Source organism: Amblyraja radiata, chromosome 2 (assembly GCF_010909765.2).
Source record: "Amblyraja radiata isolate CabotCenter1 chromosome 2, sAmbRad1.1.pri, whole genome shotgun sequence".
In the NCBI taxonomy this organism is placed as follows: domain Eukaryota; kingdom Metazoa; phylum Chordata; class Chondrichthyes; order Rajiformes; family Rajidae; genus Amblyraja; species Amblyraja radiata.
The window spans coordinates 85,470,375-85,482,669 of record NC_045957.1 but is presented as its reverse complement, the minus strand read 5'-3'; the positions used below and the strand labels follow the sequence as shown (position 1 = coordinate 85,482,669).

The following is a 12,295-nucleotide window of genomic DNA, read 5'->3' as shown; positions in this document are numbered from 1 at the left end:
CCTGATATAGACCAGATACTGTTTTTTGGTTGACTGTCTTTGGGCCGCCGAGATCATGTTCACTGTTCGGTCCGTCAGTCCCAGTTGTAGTAGAGGTGTTTTTAAAACTCTACAAATTAATAAGTTCAAATGTTTATGGCATGGGTGGCTATCCCTTGTTACGGGATGTAGCAATAAATCTGGTCTATGTGGGATGGTGATACATGGTTCTAATACCATGTTTAATACCACTGGGAACCATGGTTGAGTAGGCCATTCGGGTACTACCAATACCAGACGCAGAGTCTTGTGTATTTTCCTTAACACCCGACTGATGAGGCAGGAAGGAGGGAATGCGTAAATAAACAATAAACAATAAACATATTTTGCTGTAATATCAGCAAATACTTTTTTATTCAACATCCATTCGGTGTTTTCATTAAATTTGCGTGACCTGGTGTCTGCCACTAAATTTAGTCTTCCTGGTAGGTAAGTGGCTGATATCCAAATATCTCTCTGGATACACCATTGCCAAATTGTATTAGCTAGATTGTCACATGATGTCGATTTGTTTCCACCCATGTGGTTAATGTATGCTACCACGGTGGTATTGTCTATCTGTAGTCTAACATGCTGGTGATATGATCTAGTACAATATGACTTTAGGCAATGGAATGCACCCAACATTTCCAGGTAGTTTATGCCCAGTGTGAGTAATAATGATGCCTCCTGAGCAGCCCATCTACCTCCACAGCTGGTGATGGTATTGGTGGCTCCCCACCCAAGTGCACTGGCATCAGTTTGTAGTACCATGGAAAGGTTACTGACAATGATTGGATTGGAACAAAGCCAGATGTTATCTATCCACCATTTTATTCCATTTTAGCTTGATTGGTAGTTTCATAGGTCTGTCAAAGTGACCTGCATTAATTTAGAGCGCTTGTATTTTTGCTCTCTGTAAGTTTTGGTAATGTAGAGGTCTAAATTGTGTGGCTGGAAAGGCAGCCACCATTTGCCAATTACTTTTGCTACCAATCTGATGGATGGTTTGCTGATGTCAATGAGGTTATGCAAGCCTCTATTAAATCTCTAGCCTTTCCCTTAGGCAGTCACCGACATGTGAACTGAGTCAATGGTGAAACCCCCAAATAGTCCATAGTAGTGGAAGGCGTTAGTTTAGATTTAACTGGATGAATAATAAATCCCAGTTTTTCAAATAACTGTTTTGTGGCTGTTACAGTTTGTTTGGCCAATTCCAAAGTTTTGCCCACAATGAGTATGTCATCTAAATATGCCATGACCATGTGTTTACGTTTCCGTAGAAATGCTAGGGCTGGTTTCAAAAATTTTGTGAACAGCCTGGGGCTGATGACCCATTTGGCAGTGCTTTATACTGCCAGAGTTGCCCATCCAGTTGAATTTTAAGTAACATGTATGGTCACCTCGTATAGGCACTGAATAGTAAGCATCTTTTAAATCGATGCTGGCCATGAAGTAATCTTTGGAAATTAATTGTTTAGCAGTAACAAAGGTATCCATTTTGTCAGATCTATGGTGATGCTACAACCACCATCTTTTTTGTTTTTGATAAATCTTTGGACACGAATTCTAATGGTTCGTGTTGAGTTTTCTCAATTACACCTTTTATGTAAAGCCGCTCCAGTTCAGCTTGCGCTTTTGATTTTTCTTTATCAGAAGGCACGAACATTCGGTTCGGTATATGTTGAACTGGAGGGCTGTACTTGTGTATAAACTCTATTGTATATCCCTGGATACTGCTTAAGATGTAAGTATCGGTTGTTAACATGCTCCATGCATTCAGAAAAGAGTGTAGTCTCCCCGCAACCTCCATGCTCCCTGTATTTTGTAGGGAACCAGACCCACCTACCTCCATAGTTACCAGTGGCAGGTTTACTTCTTTTTGTAGGTTCTTCGCTGCTGTTGTTGCGCTGGTGTCTGGATTTTCAGTTTGGTTGGCGTTGGAGGTCCCCGCATCTTCCAAGAAGGCTGGCCTGGGCCATGGCCTAAAAAGACTCATGTTTTGAATACCGGGCCTTCGAGCTTTCACCAGTTCTGCTGGTGGGTGCGTAGGGGTGCTGTCTTCGGCTGTAGTGTTTGTTGGAGTCCATTTTATTAGTCCAGTAGGTTCTCTTGTTCCTGCACCCCTTGCACACTTGTCTTTCCTTCTGCGGACCCCTCTTCCAGGTCAGCCCAGAACTGACCCGCAGTGCTCCCCTCTGATGAGGTAGAAGCACTGTGCAGCCCTTCAAGAGGTACTGCTGTGGGTTTATCATAGGGCCCACAGTGACCCGACTCCATCTCCCAGAGTCTGTCACATTGGAGCAAATGCTCCACACACCGCTCCATCCGGCTCCAGCGCTCTCGGTCGCTGGCCGCCCGCGGTTGTTCAAAGTCGGACTCCTCTGAGTCCACGACCTTGTTTGTTTTTGTGTCTAGCCTTTCCGCCCAGCTGCGTGGATCTGGCCGGTGCGGAGGCGACATCGGGCACAGCTGATCCCACTATCGGTGATCCGAGTGCCGCTGGCTGCTGCTGGCTGCCTGCTGCTCCGCGGTCCTCCCTCACCAGCTTTGTCCTTACTGCCGTGGAGTGGATCTGGCCGGTGCGGAGGCGACATCGGGCACAGCTGATCCCATCTAGCCCACCAGCTTTGTCGCAGCCCGTTGGTTTCTCCACCTGTAATTAACATGGTAAAAACACAAAAAGACCACAGCTCTTACCTGCAGGTCCAAGTTAAAATTGTCGCTACGGGGGAACGTCGTTCCACCCCATCTCCTGCCGTTTTCGACTTGTCCAAAAAGTCGACGGCCCATTTGAATAGTCTCCCGCCCGGCCGTGGTGTTCTGGCCGGCGCGGGACCAAAAGTCAGCACAGCTGATCCCTTACGGGGCTTGTGCCTTCAGCTGCTGCTGGCTCCCGCAACTTCGCGGTCCTCCCCAGCCAGCTTCACTCGCAGCACTTGTGGACACTATTTTGTCCAGCTTCCCCCCGTGTAAAAACAGCGCGGGGACAAAAACTACCGCAGAGTAAATCACTTACCTGCAGGTCGCGGTTTCAAACTTACCGCTGCGGGGGACACTCCACCCCGCCTGTCGTTTCGCAAGCGTGAAGCGATATGACACGCATGCGTCGTGGCGGGGTTCTTCACGTAGTCACTCACGTGACTCCGAAGTAAAATGCCAATTATAGTCCCTTACTTAAGAAACTAAACACTTTAAATCAAATTCTGGAAAACGCTCCCGATGTCTTTAATAGGTCGAATAAATGCTATAAAATTGATCTTTCTACCACAAATCCTATATCTATTTCAATCAATCCCTATATACCTTCCAAAAAAGTTTTTCAAAAAACTGGACTCATTTTATATGGGGCTATAAATCCCACAGAATACAAAGAACACATCTGAGCAAACCCAAAGAGCTGGGCGGTCTAGCACTTTATGTACTATAATTGGGCAGTAAATATTAAAAATATGATTCACCTGCTGGACAACTCTGCCTAGCAGGTGGACTGGATTGTAATGGAGAGAGAGGACTGCTCCCCGTGTAATATAGGAGCGATTCTCCTCTCACCAATGAACCTGAATAACACAAATTACAATAAAAATCCAATTATACATAGCACAATTAGAACTGGGAAACAAATAAAACAGAATCTAAAATTAAAAAAATTATCTCTTTTATCTCCAATAGTTAATAATCCCGTTTAAACCCTCTATTATAGATAAATCATTTACACAATGGGAAAGATTAGGAATCAAACGCTTGGAGACTTGTATGAATTTGGAAAATTACTATCATTCCAACAATTACAATTGAAATATAATTTGAGAAATAATTAATATTTTAAATATTTTCAAATATGTGACTATCTGAAAAAATACACAACAGACTATCATAATATGCCTCCAGACTTACTGGACGAAGCAATGAAGACAAAGGCCGAATCAGCAAACTTAATATCATACTTATATAACACTATTTTAAATATAGAAATACCTACAACCGACGGTACTAGAAGAGACTGGGAACAAGAACTAGCTATAAAAATTTCAAAAGATAGCTGGGATAAACACTTACTATATGTGCATAAATGCTCGATTAACGTAAGACATACTCTAATTCAATTCAAAACATTACATAGATTATACTATTCAAAAACCAAAATAAATAAACTTTTCCTTAACGTCTCACTCATTTGTGATAAATGCCAGTCTCAAGAAGCTACCATAGCGCACTCATTTGTTTTTTGTATAACAATTCAAAAATTCTGGACCGAAATCTTTGAAATCTTCACAAAATTATTTAAAATAAAACTGATACTAAAGGTAGAATGGATTATCTTTGGAATAATGGAAGGTAGCCCTGAACTAAACGTGTTTCAAAAGAATTGATTTAATTACGGGCTAATAACGGGAAAAAAGCTTATACTCAAATTCTGGAAAAACGCTCCTATACCAACAATAAATATGTGGATTTCAAATATGTTCGAAACATTACACCTGGAAGATATGGGACTCCTCCTTGCAGGCAAAGCAGACCACTTCCAAAAGACGTGGTCTGCATTTATCAACTTACTACAAGTATAAGATGCAACAGTAATTTAAAAAATAAATGGTGCCAGGATCTGGTAACGGGGGATGAAAAATATGAAGTTGGTATATCCCTTTTTGCGTGGTTTTTTATAATAGAGCAATTGTTTATTTTCTTTCATTCTTTTCTAGGGTCTATTTCTTTACTTTCTTCTCTAACTCTTTTTCTAATGGGCTTTTTTTTTCAACACTTTCTCGCACTATCACGACACTTTCTCACTTTCCTTACTTCCTTTATTTCTATCTTTCTTAAAGCTATAAAAATGAAGGGGTACAACAAATGTAATAAGATATATGTGGTGTGTACTACTGTAACTTATTGTACTTCTAATAAATAAAAATTTTAAATTAAAAAAAAAAAGATACTAGAGGAGCAAGATAGACCACTCGACAAAAAAGACGGTTATGGGCTCATGGGTATTTTTTTTCACGCCACTTTGGGAATCAAATATATGAGGGTTTTTTTTTTAATTGGCTTCTGTCATGGCGTCCACATCCACCAGCGCATCGAGCCGTTCTGCTATAGTGCTCAAATCGCCAATATAAGCGATTCGAGCACTTTATAGCAGTCTTTCTTCAGGTTCCCCACTAAAGGTAAGGAAAAAATTATAACTGTCTATCTTGAGGCCTGCCCGATCTCTTCCTATATATAGCTCAGATCGCGGAGCTGGGGATCGCCAGAAGAATTGCTCTGATCTCTGGCCCGTGGACTATAACACCCTGAAGCCGCGGTGTGCGGAACTTCTAGTCGCGGGGCAGCGTGCACTTTCCCTGGCGGTGTCTGGGATTCCTCGCCAAGAACAGCTCCGACCGCCGGCCCGCGGCCTATAACATCATGAAGCCCCGGTCTCCGGTAGGAGGCGGCCGATTCGACTCCAAGCAGTGGAGGGTCCCGAATCGGCTTGTGTTTAAGCCGGTTTGAAAGTGTTTAAAATACAGGATAAAGGGTGTTAAATATACACAATTTACATGGATCAATGCTGTTTAAAATACACGATAAATGGTATTAAATATACACAATGTACACGGATCAGTGGTGTTTAAAATACATGATAAATGGAGTTATAGGGAACAACGACATGCCACGAGGAGCACACATTAAAGCCTTAATTTCCTTCCCAATGTAAGATGACTGTAACATATAACCATATAACAATTACAGCACGGAAACAGGCCATCTCGGCCCTACAAGTCCGTGCCGAACAACTTTTTTCCCTTAGTCCCACCTGCCTGCACTCATACCATAACCCTCCATTCCCTTCTCATCCATATGCCTATCCAATTTATTTTTAAATGATACCAACGAACCTGCCGCCACCACTTCCACTGGAAGCTCATTCCACACCGCTACCACTCTCTGAGTAAAGAAGTTCCCCCTCATGTTACCCCTAAACTTCTGTCCCTTAATTCTGAAGTCATGTCCTCTTGTTTGAATCTTCCCTATTCTCAAAGGGAAAAGCTTGATCACATCAGCTCTGTCTATCCCTCTCATCATTTTAAAGACCTCTATCAAGTCCCCCCTTAACCTTCTGCGCTCCAGAGAATAAAGACCTAACTTATTCAACCTATCTCTGTAACTTAGTTGTTGAAACCCAGGCAACATTCTAGTAAATCTCCTCTGTACTCTCTCTATTTTGTTGACATCCTTCCTATAATTGGGCGACCAAAATTGTACACCATACTCCAGATTTGGTCTCACCAATGCCTTGTACAATTTTAACATTACAGCCCAGCTTCTATACTCAATGCTCTGATTTATAAAGGCTAGCATACCAAAAGCTTTCTTTACCACCCTATCTATATGAGATTCCACCTTCAAGGAACTATGCAGTTATTCCCAGATCCCTCTGTGCAACTGTATTCTTCAATTCCCTACCATTTATCATGTACGTCCTATTTTGATTTGTCCTGCCAAGGTGTCTGAATTGCCCTGCTATTCTAATTGTTTTGTTATTAAACTTCTATGACCTTATGTTATGCTTTCATAAGAAAACAAACATTAAACAACTTGTGTTCTCGAGCCTCCACTATTCATCCAGGTAAGGCAGGAAGTGAAAAGCAGGCCAAGTGGATCGGTAGCTTGAAAGGCCCTCTTTACCCCTTCTTCGCATTTACGCTATGCAATCTCAAATGCTCATTTCCCACTGAGCTATGTGAAACAAGGATTCTCAGGTGAGAGTGTGGAAAGTGTGTGCTTTCCAGAGATTTTGAGGAATATTTAATTTTTTCCCTCTGTCATCTGATATCTCTGCCCACGACAGAACTCAAGCTAGCACGTGTGTTTTAGAAGTGTTTAAGAAATGTGGCATGCACTACAGAGCCAAATGTAATCAAAAGCTTTTCAATGTATCTCGGTACATATTACAATAAAATACCAATGGCAATAGAGGACTAGTCCTAGGATAGCACACTGATGTGGGTTTACTTATCCTGTCTGTGGATTTAAAGACTTTTATGAACACATCATTGATGGTACTTCTTTCAAGTCAAGTCAAGTCAAGTTTATTCGTCACATACACATACGAGATGTGCAGTGAAATGAAAAGTGGCAATGCTCGCGGACTTTGTGCAAAAAGACAAACAGACAAACAACCAAACAAACTATAAACACAATCATAAACACACACATATTCTTTTACATATTAAATATTGGAAGGAAAAACGTTCAGTAAAGTTAGTCCCTGGTGAGATTTACAGTCCGAATGGCCTCTGGGAAGAAACTCCTTCTCAACCTCTCCGTTCTCACAGCATGGCAACGGAGGCGTTTGCCTGACCGTAGCAGCTGGAACAGTCCTTGCATGGATGGAAGGGGTCTCCCATGATTTTGTTGGCTCTGGTGTTGCACCTCCTGATGTATAGTTCCTGCAGGGGGGCGAGTGAAGTTCCCATAGTGCGTTCGGCCGAACGCACTACTCTCTGCAGAGCCTTCTTGTCCTGGGCAGAGCAATTCCCAAACCAGATGGTAATATTTCCGGATAAGATGCTTTCCACAGCCGCTGCGTAGAAGCACTGGAGGATCCTCGGAGACACTCTGAATTTCCTCAATTGCCTGAGGTGGTAAAGGCGCTGCCTTGCCTTACTCACGAGTGCTGCGGCGTGTGATGTCCATGTCATATCCTCAGAGATGTGGACTCCCAGATATTTAAAACAGCTCACCCTATCCACAGGATCCCCATTTATCCTCAATGGTGTGTACGTCCTCGGATGATGTGCCCTCCTAAAGTCCACGATCAGCTCCTTCGTTTTTTTGATGTTCAAGAGGAGGCTGTTATCCTGACACCAGAGTGCTAGATCAGCCACCTCCTCCCGGTAGGCCTTCTCATCGTTGTCTGAGATCAGGCCCACCACCACAGTGTCATCAGCAAACTTAATTATTGAGTTGGAGCTGAACCTAGCCACACAGGGAGTACAATAGGGGGCTGAGGAACCAACCCTGGGGCGATCCTGTGCTCAGGGTGAGGGACTTCGATGTATTCCCTCCCATCTTGACTACCTGGGGCCTGGCGGTGAGAAAGTCCAGGACCCAGGCACACAGGGAGGTGTTGAGCCCCAATTCCAGTAGCTTCCCGGCCAGTCTGGTGTAGACAATCGTTGCAGCTTCTTCTCCAGGTAATTCATGTCTCAAAATGTATATAAGAAGATAACTTTATTCTCGATGTGTGTCTTGTTTGAGAAGACATTCTACCAAATGTTTAATTACACATTGTAATAATTAACTCCAATAAAAACAACAGAAAACACAAAATATTTACAGGTTCCAAGTTCTATCAGAAGGGTTTTATTTTATAGAGTTAAGTTCCAATCAATAGTAGTCACAAATATAATATAATATGGTCTGAATAAAATAGATTAGACTGTGGGCCGACCAACCAAAATGTGTCTAGATTTTAACTTTTGTGACCCATCTCTGGTATCTACTTGAAATTTGGCACAGATTTAGATTAAAAAATATAATTGAGGAATTCATAACTCGTCAGTGCAAAAAGTTGCACACTGATTAATTAAGCTAATTAGAAAAAGTAACAGTGCCTCTTGTGCTCAATAATAGGTAGCTGTATATTACTCTATGGGGAGCTGGATTCCGTGCGGTGGTCTATTTAGCGGTTATGTGGTAGCGCTGAGACTCGAATGGGAACATTGAATACTATTACGGCAATTACACAGGACGAGTAACTCTTCACTGCGGGAACTTCAGTTTGGAAATCCATGATCTACGGGGAGAGGACGCTGGTGAATATGAGGTGATTTTTGGAACAAGTTCCAGAGGTAAAACTCAGGTAAGAGTCTGACTAGAGGTGAACGGTGAGCGAGACTGCCGCAGAGGTCCCGGGTTACACCGGCTCCTGAACTCGCCTAATTAATGGGTGGGGGCAGATCCTGTGCATTCCCCAGTTTACTGAACCCCACTGACTGCCAGTGTGCAGAGTGGCGGTCATGGCCGTCGTGGGACTGGGGCAGTGCCAGGCTGGGGGACAGACCTGTAAGACATCTTCCAGTCGCTTATGAGGAAAACATCTTATTTCAGATATAAATGTCATATTATGACCAAGAATCGAATACTGTCATGTTTACTCGATGAGTAGTCATTTTAAGTTACAATGTGCCTATATTTATGTTTGCGACCCCCCCAATGGTGCTTTTCAAATGAGGGCTACTACCTTTAACCTAAAATACCCCAATAAGTGTTGCAGTGATTGTGTATGTGTGCGTGGCTGTGTCTACCTGCCGAACGTGTTTATTATTATGCACACTTGTGTATGCATGCATGTGTAGATTTGTGCATAATGATAACAATATGGTTCCAACATGTCCAAAGTGTCACCTGCCCATTATTACCTCCCCCGTTACCGTGATGGCTACACCAGTAATCACACACTCACACAAAAACTTAGCATCCAGCACAAAAGCTGTACATCATGTTATTCACCAGTACACCATAATCATAAGCCATTCACTCATTGATTAATCAATTCGACACACTAAACAGCAAAATTAGACTGTACATAATAATTTATTTTCCCAATTTTTTGGTTTAGGTTTCATAGGTAGGTATGTCATGAATGGTTAGTTTATAAACAGAAACATTACATTTTTATTTGTTTTTATCAGTACACACGATGTTCCCAGTGGGCTCCCTGCCCAGCTAGCCTGAAACAAAGCGCGTGATTGGTCAATTGGCGTCTGACTCAATGTCAAACGTGCTTTGATTGGACAATTACTACACCATAAAATTGAAAAAAATTTGAGGTTTATTTCATATTTTAAAAATATGTGCAGGTTTTATTCTTGACGAGTTTCAGATATAATTTCTATAATATTTTTACATAATATGTTATAAATACAGGTAGATATGGGATGAATGTCACAAAATGAAACAAAAAAGCACCTCGGCCCACGGTCTTGATTGGAAGGCTTAAATAAGACATGGGATGGTTGGTTCAAGAGAGGTGTGAAGCAATATTCTTCCTGCCAAAATGTAAGAAGAGTTATAGAGACTAAAAGCAAAAAAACAGACAGCTGGAGAAACTCAGTGGGTCAAGTTGTGTCTCCAATGGAGACTAAATGCTGCACTTACAAAGGGTGTGATCAGGCAGATACAGGCAAGGTAAATGCCCCAAAGCAACTTGGCCTATACTATGCTAGCTTAATCCCCTGACACCAAGTTGTAAACAGTTGTCAGTAGTATGCGAAAAATTAAAGTTGACCCAAGTTCCCACAGAGAATGCAACATCTGACAATTTCCCAGCAATAATGTATGAAAGTTGTAACATTAGAAAGAATAATGAAGTCATACAAAGTATTCATAATTCCAGCTGTGGTCAAACCGTTTCTTAAAAAAATATATATAAATTAAGCTTTCAGGCCAGGAAAAAGAAAGCACATGTATTTTATATATTCCAACTTTACTGGAGGACCTGATCAGATTAAAATTACTTTGGGGGCTGGAGTGCATGATGATGGTAGTGTGAGCGTGGGCCGAGAAGATGCAGTAGGGAATAGCAGCAGAAAAAAAAGATATTGACCTATTTACAAAGCTTATTAAATTTAATCTGAATTACTATTTCATTGCTGATTCAAGCTAAGCAATTTTACATATACTAACTTTATCAAAAATGAAATTATACATTTGAAAATGACACGTGGCTTTGTTATCAGCACTCACTAAAGTGACAAGCCAACACTAATCTCTTCAAGGCAGAGGAGCATGTACATATTCTTTCACGTTGCTAATGTCACGTAAAACAGCACATTTCCCCATTATCTTTTACTACTTTTGACATTAACTAAGAAGTAAGCATTCAATATAACTGGGACATTATCACTGAAACAAATAAACCTCTTAAATCTTGAGTCAAATAGAACATGTTCATTCTGAAACTGAACAGATGTCTGAAATTTCAAGCAGAAAATAAATTATGGCAAGCAAATCCTAACATTATAACTGGAGGTTGCAATTTTCATTCTATAATACTTGAACACATTTACAACACTAAAATTACTTGAATAAGGGATACTGTTTCATCTTGCATCCTTTCCTGTGTTTAAACAGCAAACTTGCATTATTCTGATTCATTGAAAATGCAAATTTAAAGCAAGAGACATCTTCAAAAATATTTGTGACATTTAATTATTTTGGAAAAAATAATATAGGTTTCATTATTACCAGGCATAAGGATTCACTTTCAAATACAGTAGCATTGTGGTTTTGGTACTGGGCTAGTACTGAGATGCAGATTCCTGATCATGAGCCATGAGCTCAAATTATGCCTCAACACTTGAGGAATTTAAATGATTGAAATTAAATAAATCAAAAACAAAAGTTGTAATAAACATCACTAAGTTATCAGAAGAAAGTCATGTGTTTGAATAAAGTATTGGAACATAGCGTGGAACAGTAGTACAGCACAGGAACTGGCCATTTGGTTCGCTATATCTGTGCCAAACATGATGCGAAGACCAACTCTTATCTGCTTGCATATAATCCAAATCCCTCCATTATACCAAGCGCATGTTCATCATTTAGAAAAGGAAACCCACCAATCATACATGCAACACCGTGCAAAAAGAGCCTCGCCAGTGTTAGTAATTGGAGATGGACAACAATAGCTTTCCTTGGCATTATAATTTACATCCCATATGAGCAAAAAATTAAAGAATCAGCTAAACTAATATGCAAGCAGGTCTGACCAGAAATAATTCAGCACTTCTAGGCTCATATTTCAAATGATGGAGTGAACGTATTTTTTAATGTAACTTCCAAAGACGAAAGATAGTTCAAACTGATCCAATTCATTTGATTTAACTACATGTGATTTTACCAAAACAAAGATGCAGGAAATAGATGCAGTCAAGGGTTCTGTCCATTATGGGAAAGGTGAAGCCATGGTTTCAGAGGCAGAAATATATTTCACAGGTGTGTAAAGTTCCATTATTGGAGCAAATGCAACGGTGGAAGAATGGAGTTCCCAGAAGTAGGGTAGAAGGTTTATGTTTATCTTTGTCATGTGTAACAAGGTATAGTGAAAAGCTTTGGTTTTGCATACTATCCAAACAGGTCAAACAATATTATACATAAATACAATCAAGTCAAACTCAAGTACAATAGGTAGAGCAAAGAGGAAGATGAAGAGTGCAGAATATAGTTCTCAGCATTGTAGTGCACCCAGCTCTATGGCCAAAGTCCAATGTTCATAATGGAAAAGAGA

The 12,295-nt window shown here is 41.0% G+C and overlaps 1 protein-coding gene across 6 annotated transcripts in view; it reads right to left on the bottom strand.

Moving 5' to 3' along the window:
* Window positions 1-12,295, bottom strand: part of LOC116991260 (poly(rC)-binding protein 3-like) — a 169,397-nt gene that overhangs the window by 93,992 nt on the left and 63,110 nt on the right. The gene's annotated exons all lie outside the window — the stretch shown is intronic.